This window comes from Lissotriton vulgaris, chromosome 8 (assembly GCF_964263255.1).
Source record: "Lissotriton vulgaris chromosome 8, aLisVul1.2, whole genome shotgun sequence".
Taxonomy (NCBI): Eukaryota; Metazoa; Chordata; class Amphibia; order Caudata; family Salamandridae; genus Lissotriton; species Lissotriton vulgaris.
This window is the reverse complement of record NC_141696.1, coordinates 1,010,603,365-1,010,620,130: the sequence shown is the minus strand read 5'-3', so window position 1 is coordinate 1,010,620,130 and position 16,766 is coordinate 1,010,603,365.

Below are 16,766 nucleotides of genomic sequence, written 5' to 3'. Positions count from 1 at the left end.
CAATAGCAGGAACGTTTTTAGAATTGCTCAAACATCCGGAATATAAACTATACAAATACTTATTTTAAATGTGAGAAGAAACGTGTGCGAAAAGGCGATGTTATTCACCTCAACATTAAGATAGTAACAACCACCAATCATAACATCTTTCTTTTACTATATTTTAGATGTAGAGCTTCAGAGTGCATTATGTCCTGGCACGTAGTGAAAAACACACTGGTGACAGAAAGTTGAGTTGCAAATATTCTTTGCAGTCACTCACTTCCTCTCTCCTTTGATAAAAAAATACACACAATGTTATCTTCCTTTTTATCTTACAGGTTGTGTTTCACAAATTGGCTTCCCCTAACATTTCTAAAACTCAGCTTTCGAGGATTCTGTGATGATGCTTCGACACATCGTGTACCTCCTTGAATCAAGCCAATGGTACAAGTTGAGCAAAAAAGCTTGGTTCTCTCTCCCACGTTTTAATGTCGTTTTTTCTCTCTTTCTCTTTCTCACTCTCTCTCACTTCGTTTCTTTTTCTCTTTTAAAGGTATGGACGCTGCTGTCCACTCTGCCCCATACAACCTTAGATGAGTTCACGTAGTGAACTCTGTTTGCCACAGTGAAGCCTGCTGCGACACGTAGTGTACCCTCTTTGAATCACGCCAATGGCACTAGATGAGCAAAGAAACTTGTTTCTAAAACAACAAACAAGTTATCTGTGAAAGGAGAGAGTTGGTAGTGTGCAGCAGCTTGACTGCATAGAAATATACAATTACCTCCAAGCAGTGAGAATAGATAGGTTACAACAATCTGGGGAACAGATCTACAAGCTTCTAGCGCCACTTTTGTGACACTTTTAACATAGAAAAAGTGGTGCAAGGAGCTTGTAAATCTGCCTCTGACTTCTCAAGAAAAACACTCACCTCCAGACTCTGCGAGTCAAGGGGGTGCAACAGTCTAAGTACGCAATATTGAGAACTCACTGCTATGCAGTGGGAGTGCATGGGATATACTACGTTGGAAGAAAAACAGCGCACAGACACCTCCTTACAGTGGAACTTGTTATAATATAGTATCCTGAGTGTACAAAAAATAAAGCAAAAATATAAGTGTGCAGTTGTATGGACTATGCTATTACTAACTCTTAATATTATCTTTCAGATCACTAAACTGGAGGGTGCACTCTGAAGCAGCACATCCGTGGACACACAACTGAGGCAAAAGGTGAGCTATGAGTATTTTCTCAAGTATTAACTGCTCCATCTATAACTTTCTCTCACAGTTTTAATGTCGTTTTCTCTCTCTCTCTCACTCTCTCTCACATCATTTCTCTTCCTCTTTTAAAGTTATGGACGGTCCTGTCTGCTCTGATGTGTAGAACCAAAGCTAAGTTGAAGTTGTGAATTCTGTTGGTCACAGTGTTTGCACAAGGTAAGCAGAGCGGCCTAGATATACAATGCCTCCGATTAAATGCATTAAAAATAAAATAAATTATTTACAATCCTGTTGCCCACTTTTGCGTCACTAATGCAGTAGGCACTTTCCTACAGACACCGCTTCAAACCGGTCCTATAACACAAGTAAAATGTACCAGGCACACTGCACACGTAAAATCCTAGTGTTACCTTGACTTGTAATGTTTGACCTCATTTAGTCACATCGATCTAATTTCAAACACTAGTTTTCTTTTTTGTTTTGCAGATTACCTACGTACGTCTATTGGAGTCCACATCACATTTTGTTTATTATATTGTTTTATTAACACCTTAGCAGCTATGGAATGTCCAGCTCCAGTGCTGAACGTTCCATTGCGCAGGTGCAGTTGGAACGTCCAACGGCCGACGGAAGCACTCCCGAGGTAGTGGTGCCGTTGGACGTTGGAATAGGCTCAGCACTTAAGGTGTTAAAGTTATGTTTCTAGTTTTTTATTGTATTGTTATCTTTGAGGTACATTTCCAGTTATTTATTGTTGTTTTAATAAAAGTTAATTTAAAAAAAAAGTATATATGTCTTTTTTTTGGGGGGTAGCGGTCCCCAATAGAAATAATATTCATAATATTCATAATTTAAAGTACTATGATAACAGGCAGAAAGCCGTTTGGAGGTAGGGCTGAAAGGTACTGGCTGTACAAAAACCGTTATATTTACCCTGGATCCTCTACAAGACAGAAAGGAAAGCAAAGTAAAACAAAACACTGTGTATCAGATTTTCAACCCCCTTGCGCCACTTTCGCGTCCAGGTCCACCCTTCTATAAAATTAAAAGTGTGTGGGCCTCTATGACGCTCCTCAAACACCGGGAACAACCACCCCCTGGAGATTTCTGCACGGTGTGAAGGGGGCTGCGTGGCCCTCCGCCTGGCGCCCTCGAGAACCCTGGTGACCGCCACGCCCAGACCCAGTTCCAGCAGTGTCCTGGGGTGCCCACCCCCGGGACACTGCTGTTTGCTATGAGAAGGCGGAAGTCTTGCGGCTCCCGCCCTCCCATAGCAAGCTTAGTTTGCATTTTGAAAGACAGAGCAGTGAAATCTGTTCACACTTTCAAAATCCAAACAAGATTGCATTTCCACATGCAAGTTAGCATCTCCCCATCTGTAAAAGCAATGCCGGTCTCCGAAGAACGTGGGAAGCCGGCCGGACCGTGGGGGCACAGTGGCTCCCCTCACGGTACCCAACATTTTTATAAGACCTGGGGATACAATCCCCAGGAATATTAGAAAGCTCTGATAGGGGCTAAAAGTCAAAGTTGCGCACCAACCTCAGTGCAGACCCCTGTTGTGCACGCCCTGGATGCATGACTCATTTTCCCGCGATTTAAAAAAAAGATGGAAAAAAATTGTGGGCCTTGGTGGTCCTTGTAGGACCCCCTTAGCAGGCCTAGGGGGTCAGAGTGTTTCTACCCTGCCCCCTTTGCGTCTTTTGCGCACTTCTTTTTCAGTTTTCTTGTGCCTCGATTCTACCGAGACACAAGATGGCTGCCAACACTTCCTGGTTTGGAGTGTTGACAGACAGTTGACAGCCAATTAGCATGCAGCTCGTGCTCGTAGCGGTATGCGTATAATCCTCGGACGGTACTTCATCCAAAGATATATCTATGATTTTACTTTTGATTTTCTCAGGAACTACTGATTGGATTTACACCATTTAACAAAAAGCGTCATCAGTGAAACAAACTCTACCTTTTTGCCAAATTTTGTCTAATTCTGTTCAGCAGTTTGGGCTGTAGCCCGTCTTAAACGTCCCTATGGAAAATTGCATGGGGAAAACACGTTTTGGGACCCCCTTTTTTCTCAGCCCCAGCTTCACGAATCACCCACAAACTTTCAGGGAAGGACCGGAGTAGAGCAGGCCATCTTCTTCGAGAATTTCACACACATTCATCAACCAGCACCAAAGTTATTCCAAATAGAATGTTGCAGATTTCCTATGGAAACTCGGTCCTACCTATAACTACCTACTGACGACCGCCAGTAGGTAATTATATATATATTACCTACTGGCGGTCGCCAGTAGGTATATATAGTTAGGATTTTTTCCCTATGGGATTTTTGAAAATTCTATGTCTAATAACTTTGGCGTTTGTGAACGGAATCGGCTGAAATTTTCAGGAAAATGGCACATTTTGTTTCTGAGCAGACCTTAAAAATTTGGGGGGGTTTCATCAAGGGGGGGCCGAGAAAAAAGGGGGTCCCAAAACGCGTTTTCCCCATGTTAATTTCCATAGGGCGGTTGGACTCACTTTTAGCTCGAACGGCTGAATGGATTTGCACGAAACTTGGCAAAATTGTAGGGACTGTTAGCCCGATGTGCCTTTGCTAGGTCTCAATATATGTGCTCCAGTAGTTTTTGAGAAATTAACGTTTAAAACAAGATATATATCTGTAACAGCGCTCCGGGCAGCGATCCGGTCCGCTTACTTTTCGCGAAACGGAACTTTGCGCGCAGAAAGCTGATTGGCTCTCCGGTGTCTGTCAACATTCTAAACAGTCCGGAGCGGCCGCCATCTTATCTCTCGGTAGGATCGAGAGAGAAGAAGAGGTGAAAAACGAAGGGGGAATTTAATGAAAGGGGGCAAGGTATACCCCTCTTGACCCCCTAGGAATGTTGTTGGGGTTATTAAAGGGTCCCGTGGGGAAAAAAAAAAAAAAATGATTTTTCACGGTAGAAGCGCTTCACGGGCCGCGAACTGGGCCGCAAACTGGTAGCGAAACGGGAATTCGCCATTTTGTGCTTCGTTTTAATTGTTTAGAGACAAAAATTATCGCCGCACATCGGCCACAATGCATGAATATCGCTGAAAAGTCAGCGATATTCATGCATTATCCAGCAAATGCTCTTAGCCATGTTATCCACCTTCCATTGGATAACAGAAAGCTGATTGGCTCTCCGGTGTCTGTCAACATTCTAAACAGTCCGGAGCGGCCGCCATCTTATCTCTCGGTAGGATCGAGAGAGAAGAAGAGGTGAAAAACGAAGGGGGAATTTATTGAAAGGGGGCAAGGTATACCCCTCTTGACCCCCTAGGAATGTTGTTGGGGTTATTAAAGGGTCCCGTGGGGAAAATAAAAAAAAAATGATTTTTCACGGTAGAAGCGCTTCACGGGCCGCGAACAGGGCCGCAAACTGGTAGCGAAACGGGAATTCGCCATTTTGTGCTTCGTTTTAATTGTTTAGAGACAAAAATTATCGCCGCACATCGGCCACAATGCATGAATATCGCTGAAAAGTCAGCGATATTCATGCATTATACAGCAAATGCTCTTAGCCATGTTATCCACCTTCCATTGGATAACATGGCTAAAAACTGCTCTGTGCGTGAGCTTTTTTTTTTTTTTTTTGCTGCGTGACGTTTGTTAACGTTCGATTCGATGGAAATCAGGAAGTGTTGACCACCATTTTGTCACTGCGAGTAAATATTTTGTTATAAATGAATCCTTATTGATAAACATTGTCTGCGCCATCTTGCGTTTTTGTCCAATGCCACAATTTTGTCGTGCACGGCAGCCATTTTAGATGCCTTGACCAGGGCCACTCTCTGCACGCCGCGGATCCTCAGCATGGCTTCCCACCCTCGCAAGCATCTCCCCCACGCACTGGTCACCCCCGCTGTTTCTCTCATGCATGGGCCATATACTTCCCCCCATCTGCGCTGCTCTTCTCTGAGAATCACACCCTGTGCCCGCCCGACACCTCCCTTTCACCCTATTCACTACCGCACCCTCTGACACTCCTCTTCCTCTGTGTCCGATTGTCCAGGCCGGACCTAGGCTATCACCTAGCCCTGCGGATGTAGTTTATGGCCCCAGCTGTAGAGTATCCAGACATGCCAACCCTCCCGATTCAGGCGTGAGACTACTGATTTCAGTGCTAGTCTCCCGCCTCCCGATTCCTGCAAGCAAAAACCCGGGAGCATATTACCAACAACTAGCGATAATTTTTGTCTCTAACTTGTTTAGAGACAAAAATTATCGCCGCACATCGGCGAATTTTATCGCACATAAACCTTGCTATTAGCAAGGTTTATCGCAAATGCGATAAAAAACGGCCGCAATGCATGAATATCGTTGAAAAGTCAGCGATATTCATGCATTATCCAGAAAATGCTCTTAGCCATGTTATCCACTTCCCATTGGATAACATGGCTAAAACTGCTCAGGGCAGGTGTTAGGTTTTGGAGATATTCGCGCTTAGCGCGAATATCTCCAAAAGTTGGTAATAGGAGATAGCGATGGTTAGGGACTGTTTCCAGTCGCTAAAATCTTGGCACGCCCACTTTGCATGTCATTAGTGATAAATATCACTGATATGCAAAGCGGGGCCCAAGATGGTCGCTATCACCTTTTAGCTGTCACTAACTGGTGTTAGCGACAGCTTGGTAATAGGGAGATCATTTTATCTCTTTTTTTTTGGCTTTTAAAGCCCAAAAAGCGGAAATAAACCCCCTTGATAATATGCCCCATGATTTCTCGGGGGTTTCAGCTGACAGGGCTTGGTATTGTGTTACGTGCTAATTCTTCCAGGAAACGTCAGAGGGTCGATGCAGGGGTTCTAGAAGGGGTGATAAACCATTTAAGCCTCATGAACAAGCGCATGGTCTTTTAAAGATTTGTGAAGTACTCGGGGCGGCGGTGTGTGTGTGCCCTCTTTCAGGAGCGGGCGGGGGGGGCACTGCCAGCAACTTGCCAGGCCAGGCAGTGTTCAACACGTGCATCACCCTTTCTCTGCCTGCTATTGCGCTCCATGCTTCGGAAAGGTAAGAAAAAGAACGTGCATTTGAGTTTGAAATGTCCGATCTTGTAGCAGTACACTTGCAAAGCCCACACATGACAATAACCCGATTCAAGGCCCCATTCACCCGATTTTTTAAACATATATAGCACTCCAACAAAGTTAGATTTTAAAACTTTATTAACTTTTAACTATAATGAACGGAACAAAAACTGTAAAAACATTTAAACATTTTTCACCCAAAAAAGCAACAATGGTCAGAAGCTGTCTTTTGTGCGAATAGTCCCAAGGCAGCACAACGTGCAGAGTTCTGGACGGCACCCAGGTGATGTCGCCTGGGTGCCGCACTGGTTTTGGGATCCTACAATGCTGCTCCGAAAATTGGCGTGGGGCGTCCCGGGTGGGGCGGGGGGAGGCCTCGTCAGTAGCGGTCTGTTGTGCGAATAGTCCCAAGGCAGCAGAACGCGCTGAGATGTTGATGGCACCCAGGTGATGTCCAGTAAACTGCCGCACTGGTTTTGGTATCCTACAATGCTGCTCCGAAAATTTGCGTGGGGCGGCCCGGGGGGGGGGGGGCGTGGGGGAGGCGGCGTGAACGGGCCTCCCCAGGTGGCGGCCATCCAGCTGAGTTGCGCCCGCTCTTGTGGCTACAGCGTCTCGCTCACCATGTTGTTGAGTTGCTCCCACTCTTGCAGTGCAGCGATAGGCGCCTGCCACGTGACTCTTAAAATGGCGGACGGCTCTTCGGTTTTGGGCCTGGTCCACTGAAATGGCCCTGGGACACCTTGGAACTCGGACGCTTGCCTGCTAGGGCTTGGGCTCCATTCTCGAAAAGCGTCCCCTCAGCTGTGAAGATTCTACAAAAGTCTTGGGGGCCCCCGACTCCCGCAGGCTTCCGGTGGGGAGCGGCTGCCATGATTGCTCGCGGAATGACCACGACGGAGCCACGAGATGGTGGTGCTCTCATGCTGACGCCAGCTTCAGTCTGAATGATCCAGAAACAAGGTGGGGCTTTCATCGTTTGGGAAAAAAAAATGTTCTAAACCAATGAAAAGTGTTATTTTTAGGTCATATGACCAAGCCTTCCATCTTTAGGAAACCAAAAGTAAAATGATCCAATGAAAAGTTTTATAAACAAGTCACATGACCTGTTATGCGGCATAGGGCTACAAAAAGCGTAGAAAATCCGTTGGCACGTGAGGCGGCGTCATTAGCGGACCGATGTGCGAATAGGCCGAAGGCAGCACAACGCGCCGAGATCCGGATGGCACCGAGTTAGTGTCCAGCAAGTTGCTGCACTGGTGTGGCTATCCTACAATGCTGCGCCGAAAGACGGCGTGTCCAGCTGAGTTGCGGTCACTCTTGCGGTACAGTGACTTGAACGCGCCGAGATCCGGATGGCACCGAGGTGGTGTCCAGCAAATTGCCGCACTGGTGTGGCCATTCTACAATGCTGCGCCGAAAGACGGCGTGTCCAGCTGAGTTGCGGTCACTCTTGCGGTACAGTTACTCGAACGCGCCGAGATCCGGATGGCACCGAGGTGGTGTCCAGCAAATTGCCGCACTGGTGTGGCCATCCTACAATGCTGCGCCGAAAGACGGCGTGTCCAGCTGAGTTGCGGTCACTCTTGCGGTACAGTGAGTCGAACGCGCCGAGATCCGGATGGCACCGAGGTTGTGTCCAGCAATTTGCTGCACTGGTGTGGCCATCCTACAATGCTGCGCCGAAAGTCGGCGTGGGGTGCCCCGTTGGCTTATGAGGTGATGTCAGTAGTGGACCGATGTGTGAATAGGTCGGAACCAGCACAAGGCGCCAAGATCCGAATGGCAAGTCCTGGATGTTGAGTGCCTCAGTTGAGATTTCTGAGCAGTGCTTGTAAGACTGTCTGAAGCTTATTTGCACCTGCTGCAGCTTCACTATTGCCCTGGTGTGGCCAAAGGTCGCACATGACATAGGCGGCCGGCTCCCGAGGTCCGGCGGAACTTTTTTCCTTTTCCTTTCTGCTTCTTTTCCTACAATCCGTTTCATCTGAAGACACGACCAGGTCCCTGAATGTGTGCAGGGGGACGCTATTGATTGAATGAAAATGGCGGCTTGACACAAAGCTGACTCAAGCGTTGCTGTTGATGCTATACAGACAAAAATTGGTTTTCAGTTTGTACATTCTTCAGGATTTTTTTTTCTATCCAAGTCTGATTGAGAGTTTGTAGAAAAATGGCTTCAGATTTTCCACATACTACTCTTCAACATTCTTCCTAAATGTAACAATGTGAAACTCACTAGGAGAACGGCTGTTTCTGTTTCCTTTCAAAATGCTGCCAACAATATTTTCTGAATGGAAGACACCATCTTGTAGCATAAAGGGCCGAAAGGGGTTCTGGTCTGGCCGATGGTTGGTGGAGGCATTTTGACTATATCTTGGACCTGCCCGGCCTCGCACAAAATGGCGCCGGTATAAATGGGACTCGTAACTCCTTGCCCGCAAATGTATATCTAGAAAATGTTATTGTAAGTGGCCCTGTCGTATTTTAATTACAAAATGTACGTCCACCGATTCCGCAACTGTTAGACACCTTTGTTCTTGCAACCTAATGGCCCGCTCGTTACGTTCCTCTACAGTGTAAATGTCTCCTCATCATATACGATTTCAGTTTGCTCCGTGGCCGGCCCACGTGGTTATAGGCCCGTATTTGTATACTGACATTTTCACAATAAAGGTTTTTAAAACAAAACACGGTAGTAGTATGTACATTGGTAAAGTTTTTACTTTTAGTCACTGTTTTCGAATCAGTAAAAGGCAAGTGAAATAAAGCAGTCCAATTACATGACGGATAAAAGGTATAATATGTAGGAACGCAGTAAAGATAAATGGTCAAGGGCAGTTGTGTTTTTCATTTCTGCAACATAAAGTGATTGATAAGAATCTGATAATCAGGCGTATCGGCGACTAAGACAGCAGGCCGAGTCTCTTTTACTCAACGGCTCCGTCATGGAACGAAGAAACGCCCTTTTTCTCGAAAAAGGAATATATTTTACTTGCAGGACAGTTGTAAATTTTCCGGGAAAGTACATTAGCCTGGAATATTATAACATATATGTTTTAAAAAAAATAATGTTCGAAAACAATAAAAAGCGTAATTTTTAGGTCATATGACCAAGCTTTTCATCATTAAAATAACAAAAGCAAAATGAACCAATGAAAAGTTTTATTAACAAGTCACATGACCTGTTATGCTTACGTTACGCGCTGCGCGCCGCGCCTCGGATCACTTCCGGGTGCGCTAACGCGGCGTGTCATATAACGCATTACGCGACAATGTAGGTCAAGAATATAGTCAAAATGTCTCCACCAACCAGCGTTCGGAACACAACCCCTTTCAGCAGTCCAAAAAGTTCTGTTAAATGACAACAGAGGGGACAGGCAAAAAGAACCATCAGTCAAAGAGGGGAGGGCAAGTTCTTCTCTTCCGGGTCATGTTGGGGCGCTACCGGAACTGATCGAATTTGTAGTCTACAGTGTTTCTGGATGTTTCAGACTAAAGCTGGCGTCAGCATGAGAGCACTACCATCTCGTAGCTCCGTCGTGGCCATTCCACGAGCAATCATGGCAGCCGCTCCCCACCAGAAGCCTGCTGGAGTCGGAGGCCCCCAAGACTTTTGTAGAATCTTCACGGCTGAGGGGACGCTTTCGAGAATGGGACCCAAGCCCTATCAGGGAAGCGTCCGAGTTCAAAGGTGTCCCAGGGCCATTTTAGTGGACCAGGCCCAAAACCGAAGAGCCGGCCGCCATTTTGAGAGTCCTGTGGCAGCCGCCTATCGCTGCACCGCAAGAGCGGGAGCAACTCAACTACATGATGAGCGAGACGCTGTAGTCGCAAGAGCGGGCGGCAAACAGCAGAATGGCGGAAGAGGCACAGTGTAGCAAAAGCGGGCGGAATGGCAACTGAAACGGTAAAGGGGCGCCCCAATACAGTGTGTCTTCAGGTCAAACGGATTGTGGGACAAGGTCCAGAATTGAAGAGTCATCAAAAGGCAAAAAGTTCCGCCGGACCCCGGGAGCCGGCCGCTTATGTCGGGGGCGATCTCAGGCTACACCAGTGCTATAAGACTTGGGGAGGGTGTCGGAGCCAAGCGTCTTCTCCGAGTCCATGGCCATCACACCGCCCCTCAGGGGCCTCCGTCAAGCTGTTTAGGAAGGTAACATATCACATTGTTTTCTAATGCAGTCAGGTCCACAAACGACACTCACTTACTTTGAGAATAGTGAAGCTGCAGTAGGTGGAAATAAGCTTCAGACAGTGTTACAAGCACTGCTCAGAACTCTTAACTATGGCACCCAACATCCAGAACTTATGCCATTTGAGAATGGCAGTGACATTGAAGCAACTCAGGGACCAAAACCATTAACGTACTTTCACGTATGAAAAACTTACTTGGGGAGGGGGCAGGAGCGAAGCGCCCCCTCCCAGTCCGCGCCACCACACCGTATGTTGAAAATCTGAAGCCATCGTTCTACAAAGTCAACCAACCTTGGATTGAAAAATCTAGAAAAATGTACAAACTGAAAACCAGTTTTGGTCTGCATAGCATAAGTAGCAACGCTTGCTATCAGAGTGCATGAGTTTCATGCTCGATCGATTGAGCTAGCCGGATCGGGCAATAAAAAGTATAAAATAGTTATGTAAATAGTTATTTAATAAAATGTTTTACCCTGTTTCTTTGCTGGTGTGTTGTCTATATTTTTAATATTTGCATAGGGTTTGTCGTTATTTTGGGCGGGGTGGGTGACGGAGTCGAGCTGTCTTGCAGCCCTCATGGTGTGGAGCTCAGTTCATCTCACTATTTTCGTATTTCTCATGAAGGGTTGTTCCTAATATTTCTATTTTAGCGAGGTCAAAAAGAGATCCAATTAGTGGCCTTCTGATTTTGCTCGATTACTTTTATTTTTTTACACGATTTTTCACTATCTGCAAAGACTAAAGAGAGTATTGCGACTTTGTGCTTGTTTGTAAATAGAGAATGATCCAAAGAGAACCAATTCTAAAACAGTAAATGCTTGGATAACAATCAATCAAATGGAGAGACAAGCAGGCACGACGGATTACAACGGGGGCAAAGGCCTGCGTTAACTACCGTTCACTATCTGCAAAGAGAGAGTACTACTAAGAGAAAAGAGGGGAGGGGGGGGGCAGCGTTCAAAGCACATCAGCGTGCATAAATTCGAAAATGTTTTTATCTATCACGTACTTGACATTTTAAAGCTTTTCATATTTCCTATTAAAAAACCAATGAAATTCACAGAAAAAACCATAGGTTATAGTGGATATATAGTTAGGAATTTGCATTTACAAAACCTTGAAAATTCAATGAAAAAACCATTGGTTTTAGGCCATATATAGTTAGGGATTTGCATTTACAAAACCTTATTTTACTCGCATAAAACCATTGAAATTCCATATATAGTTATAAGCGCTAACTATATATCGCGCACCCGCAATCCACTGCTGATGATGTCACATATTACATCATTCATGACATGGTTAGTGACATCACTGATGACATCACTGATGACATCTCAAATGACATCACTGATGACATCACTGAAAACATCTCATTTGACATGACTGATAACATCACTGATGATATCATTCAGGTGATAATACCATGAACCTCTTCAGACTCTAACATAACCTTAGATACAATCAGTGTAAACAGACAGTCACAGACTGTCACTCATCCATGGAGTTACTCACACACCTAGTCAGTTATGCCAAAAATCAATCACACCTCCATTTTCTCAACTATACAGTTATACACACCTTACTTATTCAAACATATACTAACACATATTTACTTTACTCTCTTATACAATCTCTGATACATGTTCACAATGATCCATACAGCCACTCACACATTCACTGGCTCTTATGCACAGTTATTTATAGATGTCAACTCTCACCTGTACTGTGTTTTACATATGTACTTAATTTGACATGTAGCACTGAGATATCCATTCACTCACTAATACACTCATGCACAGTCAACCGTCATACAGCTGTTTCCACATACACTTTTGAATCCATACATATAGTGAATCAACTACTCACACATCTATGTACAGTCACACACCTCCCAGCCACCCATACACACACACTCAGTTTCCCATACAAATACTTGGACAACCAATGAATAACCCATACAGTTACTCATATAGCTACTGATCAACACATGCAGCAGTTTACAGAACAACAGACATAATGATGCACAAATTAAAACAGTTTAGTCACTAACCCATGCACTCAGTGAGACACATTTAATCACTCACTCATACAGTCAGTCATGCACCTACTAAATCCTTCATCCAGACACTTATACATCCACTCATTCTTCAATATGTAAGACATATTTTAACTTTACAGAAACATACAGTCACTGGATGTTGTCATCAGTGATGTCATTTGAGATGTCATCAGTGATGTCATCAGTGATGTCACTAACCATGTCATGAATGATGTAATATGTGACATCATCAGCAGTGGATTGCGGGTGCGCGATATATAGTTAGCGCTTATAACTATATATGGAATTTCAATGGTTTTATGCGAGTAAAATAAGGTTTTGTAAATGCAAATCCCTAACTATATATGGCCTAAAACCAATGGTTTTTTCATTGAATATATATATATATATATATATATATATATATATATATATATATATATATATATCAAAAAAACATTCTCTCCCTGTTCGAAGAGATGAGGAGACGCACACGGTATTCAGATATATATATATATGTATATATATATATATCCATAACCTACCGGCGGAAGCCAGTAGGTAGTCATAGTTAGGACCTTGTTTCCATAGGAAAAGCATTTTTTGTTTTCTCAATATTTTTGGCGCCGGTTGAATGTTTGTGAAATTTTAAAAACTAGTGGCCCGCTCCAGACAGCTCCTGTCTTAGAAGTTTCAGGTGATTCGACAAGCGGGGGCTGAAAAAAAAGGGGTGTCCCAAAATGGGATTTCACCATGCAATTTTTAATAGGAAAGTTTAGACATAGCTACAGGCCGAGCTGCTAAATGGAATTACACCAAATTCGGCAAAAGGTAGCCCTTGGTTCAGAAAGAGCCCTATTTGTTAAAAGGTGTAAATCTGTTCAGTAGTTTCTGAGAAATTTTAAAAAGAAAAAGTTTTGATATCTAGGGAGGCGATGGAGTTGCGACCCCTCCCGAGCAGAAGCTTCACTCTGATTGGCTGCCAATACTCCAAACTAGGAAGTGTTGGAAGCCATCTTGTGACTATGTAGAACCGAGCCACAAGAAAACAGTAAATCAAAGTTGGAAAACAAGATAAGGGTGCATGGTAGAAGCACCCTGACCCCCCCCTCCTAGGTCGGTTCAGGGGGTCCCAAAAGGACCCCCAGGTTTTTTTGTGTTTTTTTTTTTTAATTTGGCTAAATGCATGCTGGTGTCATGAATCCCCCTGAAATTTTTTAAAAAAAGCGTTTGATTTAATTGAGGCCCCCAGGTGGACCAGATCCCGGGGGCATTCCTAAAAAATATTAGCGGGGAAGCCCCTGGGACTGCCCCCCATGGGGCTCTTCACAAATATTCGCATGGCAGATGGCCCCCCACACATCCCGGCGACTGCCACCTCCCCGGGGCACTAATTATGTAAATGCGGGGGTCCGTTACAGACCCCCGATCTCTGGGGACCACCACCTCCCCGGTGCTTTGCAGTAGTTGAGAGGGGGGCCCTTGGTGGCCCTGGGAACCACCACACCCAGGGCCGGCTCCTGCAGTGTCCCAGGGTGCCCACCCCAGGGATACTTCTGTTTGCTATGGCAGGGTGCCATAGCAAACTTGGTTTGGATTTTGGAAGCGAGAGCAGGAAACCTACTCTCAGTTCTAAAATCCAAAGCTAAATGTTTTTCCACACGGGGAGCTGCTTGTTAGCATCTCCCCATGTGGAAAAGCAATGCTAGCTCCGCCAGGAGGCAGGAAGCTGGCGGGTCCATGGGGCATTGCGGCTCCCTCCATGGTCCCCAACGGACAGGCAAGGCCCGAGGGGATGGGGTACCCGAGGTGAATGTAAATTAATAAAGGTAGACAGTTTTTTGTTAAAAAATATTTGAGTCGCGACCCTAAAGCGGCTCTCAGTGCAGCCCCCTGATCGGAATGTGAAGGGGTGTGCGGTTCCTAGCGGGTCCCCCTGGTGTGAACACGAGGGTTGCGCAGCTCCCAGCGTGGCCACCTGGTGTGAACGTGAGGGGTGCGCAGCTCCCAGTGCGGCCCCTAGTGTGAACACAATGGGTGTGTTGCTCTAAATGGCACTGGGTACGCAACTCTAAGCAAAAATAATTAAGATTTTTTTATATAAAACTAGGTATAATGTTGGGTTTTTGGGTGTCTCTAAAAAGACCCTCGTGTTTATTATGAGTTTTTTTTGCAGCTACATGTAAGTGCAGATTCAGAGCTTTAGGTTGTTGAGAAACACCCTGTTCCCTTCATCAGTGAAGTGTACTTCGTTACTCCTGTAGATCCCCTTCATTTGGAAACGTAGATTGTTATTATATATGGAGCCCATTCTATGGTCTCTGAGGTAAGCAGAAACAGCTTTATTGACATTTTTTCTAGCTTTCTCAAGCTGTGGACAAACTTGATTGGACCTCTTCCATTTTTGTCTTTGTCATATGTTAGAGTATACAAAGGCAGTTTTTGGGGAAAAGCAACATCATTTCTGCAAATGTATAATTCATAAGCATTTCCAGACCTACCCCAGTCAATGTGCCTAGATCATTGCCACTACAGTGCACAATCATGAGGTCAGTGGGTTGGAGATGCAAAAAGGTTTTACCAAATGCATCATTTGGTGCCACTTTAATCCTCTCTTTCCAATCCATTTAATGTCTACATTTTGTAAAGCTAGGTCTTTGTCACTAACTCTGCTTTCAGTATACTTTTTACACCAGAATACATAGCTGTGCCCAAAAATCCACACTGAAAGCATTTTGAAGGAATCTCTGTAGGTAATGAAAAGAGCTCTGAAGCTGAGGTAGTCAAGAGAGATATCTAAAATGGTGGAGAAGATGCTGTTTTTAAAGAAAGTTGAGATCTGTGGTTTAAGAAGATTATTCATTCAAAAATAGGGTGCGTTATACTTTGTTTAAAAAGCATGTTTCTTATTGTTAGTAAAACACATTTGAAAGGTACAGCAAAAAGGATAAGGGCATGTTTTGTAAAATCAACCACTCTTGCAGTTCTTATTTGCAACATTCTGTGGTGAACTTTTGACCTGATAGTTAGGTTGACTGTTGCATGAGCTGTTGCTATGGAAACTGACTTTATGTAGAAGGGAGGAAGAAGTCAGTTGGAAAGTGTTATTATGTATGACCAATGGCATGTGTGTTTCAATTTGAAAATCTCTGGGAAGCAACGTGATTTATTGCTTATTTGTATTTGTATTTGTATGGAAAAATAGAGGGAAATCTTGCCATTACTGGTTTTACCTTGGAGAGTGTGGTGATTGATATTCTCTGCGTGTAAAAGAAAATCCTGTCTGAGTATAGGAGAAGGTGACATATATTTTTGAGGTTTATTTAAAATAGATGTGATATTATTCTAAAACTGAGCTGTTTGAAATATATAACTAAATGTGGAGATGTACATTGGGATTATTTTTATTGTACTTGAAGTTTGTTTAAAAAGTAGTCTGTACAGTAATAAAAATATTTTTAAGTCTGTTCGAATGTATAGCTAAATGATGCTTCTTATTTTTTCATAGTTGGTTGAACATGCACTAGAAATGTGTATTTTCAAAGATGTTCATTTAAGGTGTAGTTTTTTAGGCATAATTATTTCTTCTTTCTACAAAGTTATAGTTTAATGATACTGAATAATCATAGTTAGTTCATTAAAATGTAGCACATGTGTGCTAGTTGAAAGATTATTATATAATGTGTTAATAATTAAGTTTCTGTTATTAGTTTTTGCAGAAGGTAAAGGTAAATTATGGCATATAATTAAAGATAGAATGGTTAAATAAGGTGCTGTTAATTAGGATTCTTTTTGTAGTCTAAGCAAAGGTATAGTTAAATGATGCCACATAACTTTAGCTGCAAAGCTGAAGTATGTATTTTTTAAAATGATCATTAAATGTTTTGCTAACTGATCTTCTTTCTTAGGTATGTTGTCAGGTAAAGTTTAATGATGTTGCAAATTTGTAGATTGAATGTTCAAGATGTAACTGAAAAGTAAATCATAATATATTACTCTTTGTAGCATGTTGTACTTATCTACTTAACTAGATAGTATGTAATGATTCATTTATGTGTACAGATGCTATTTATATAGTTGTATTTATATTTACTGAATTATTGAGAGGTGCTTGACTGATTAGAGTGAAAAGGTAGTGAATATATGATTTTATGAGTACATGCAAAATGATTATATATTGTGCAATCACCCAGTTGGTATGCACGCACTACCTATGCATTCCTGCAATGACTCAAGCAATATCCATTCAGTCTCCTAACCACATACACAGT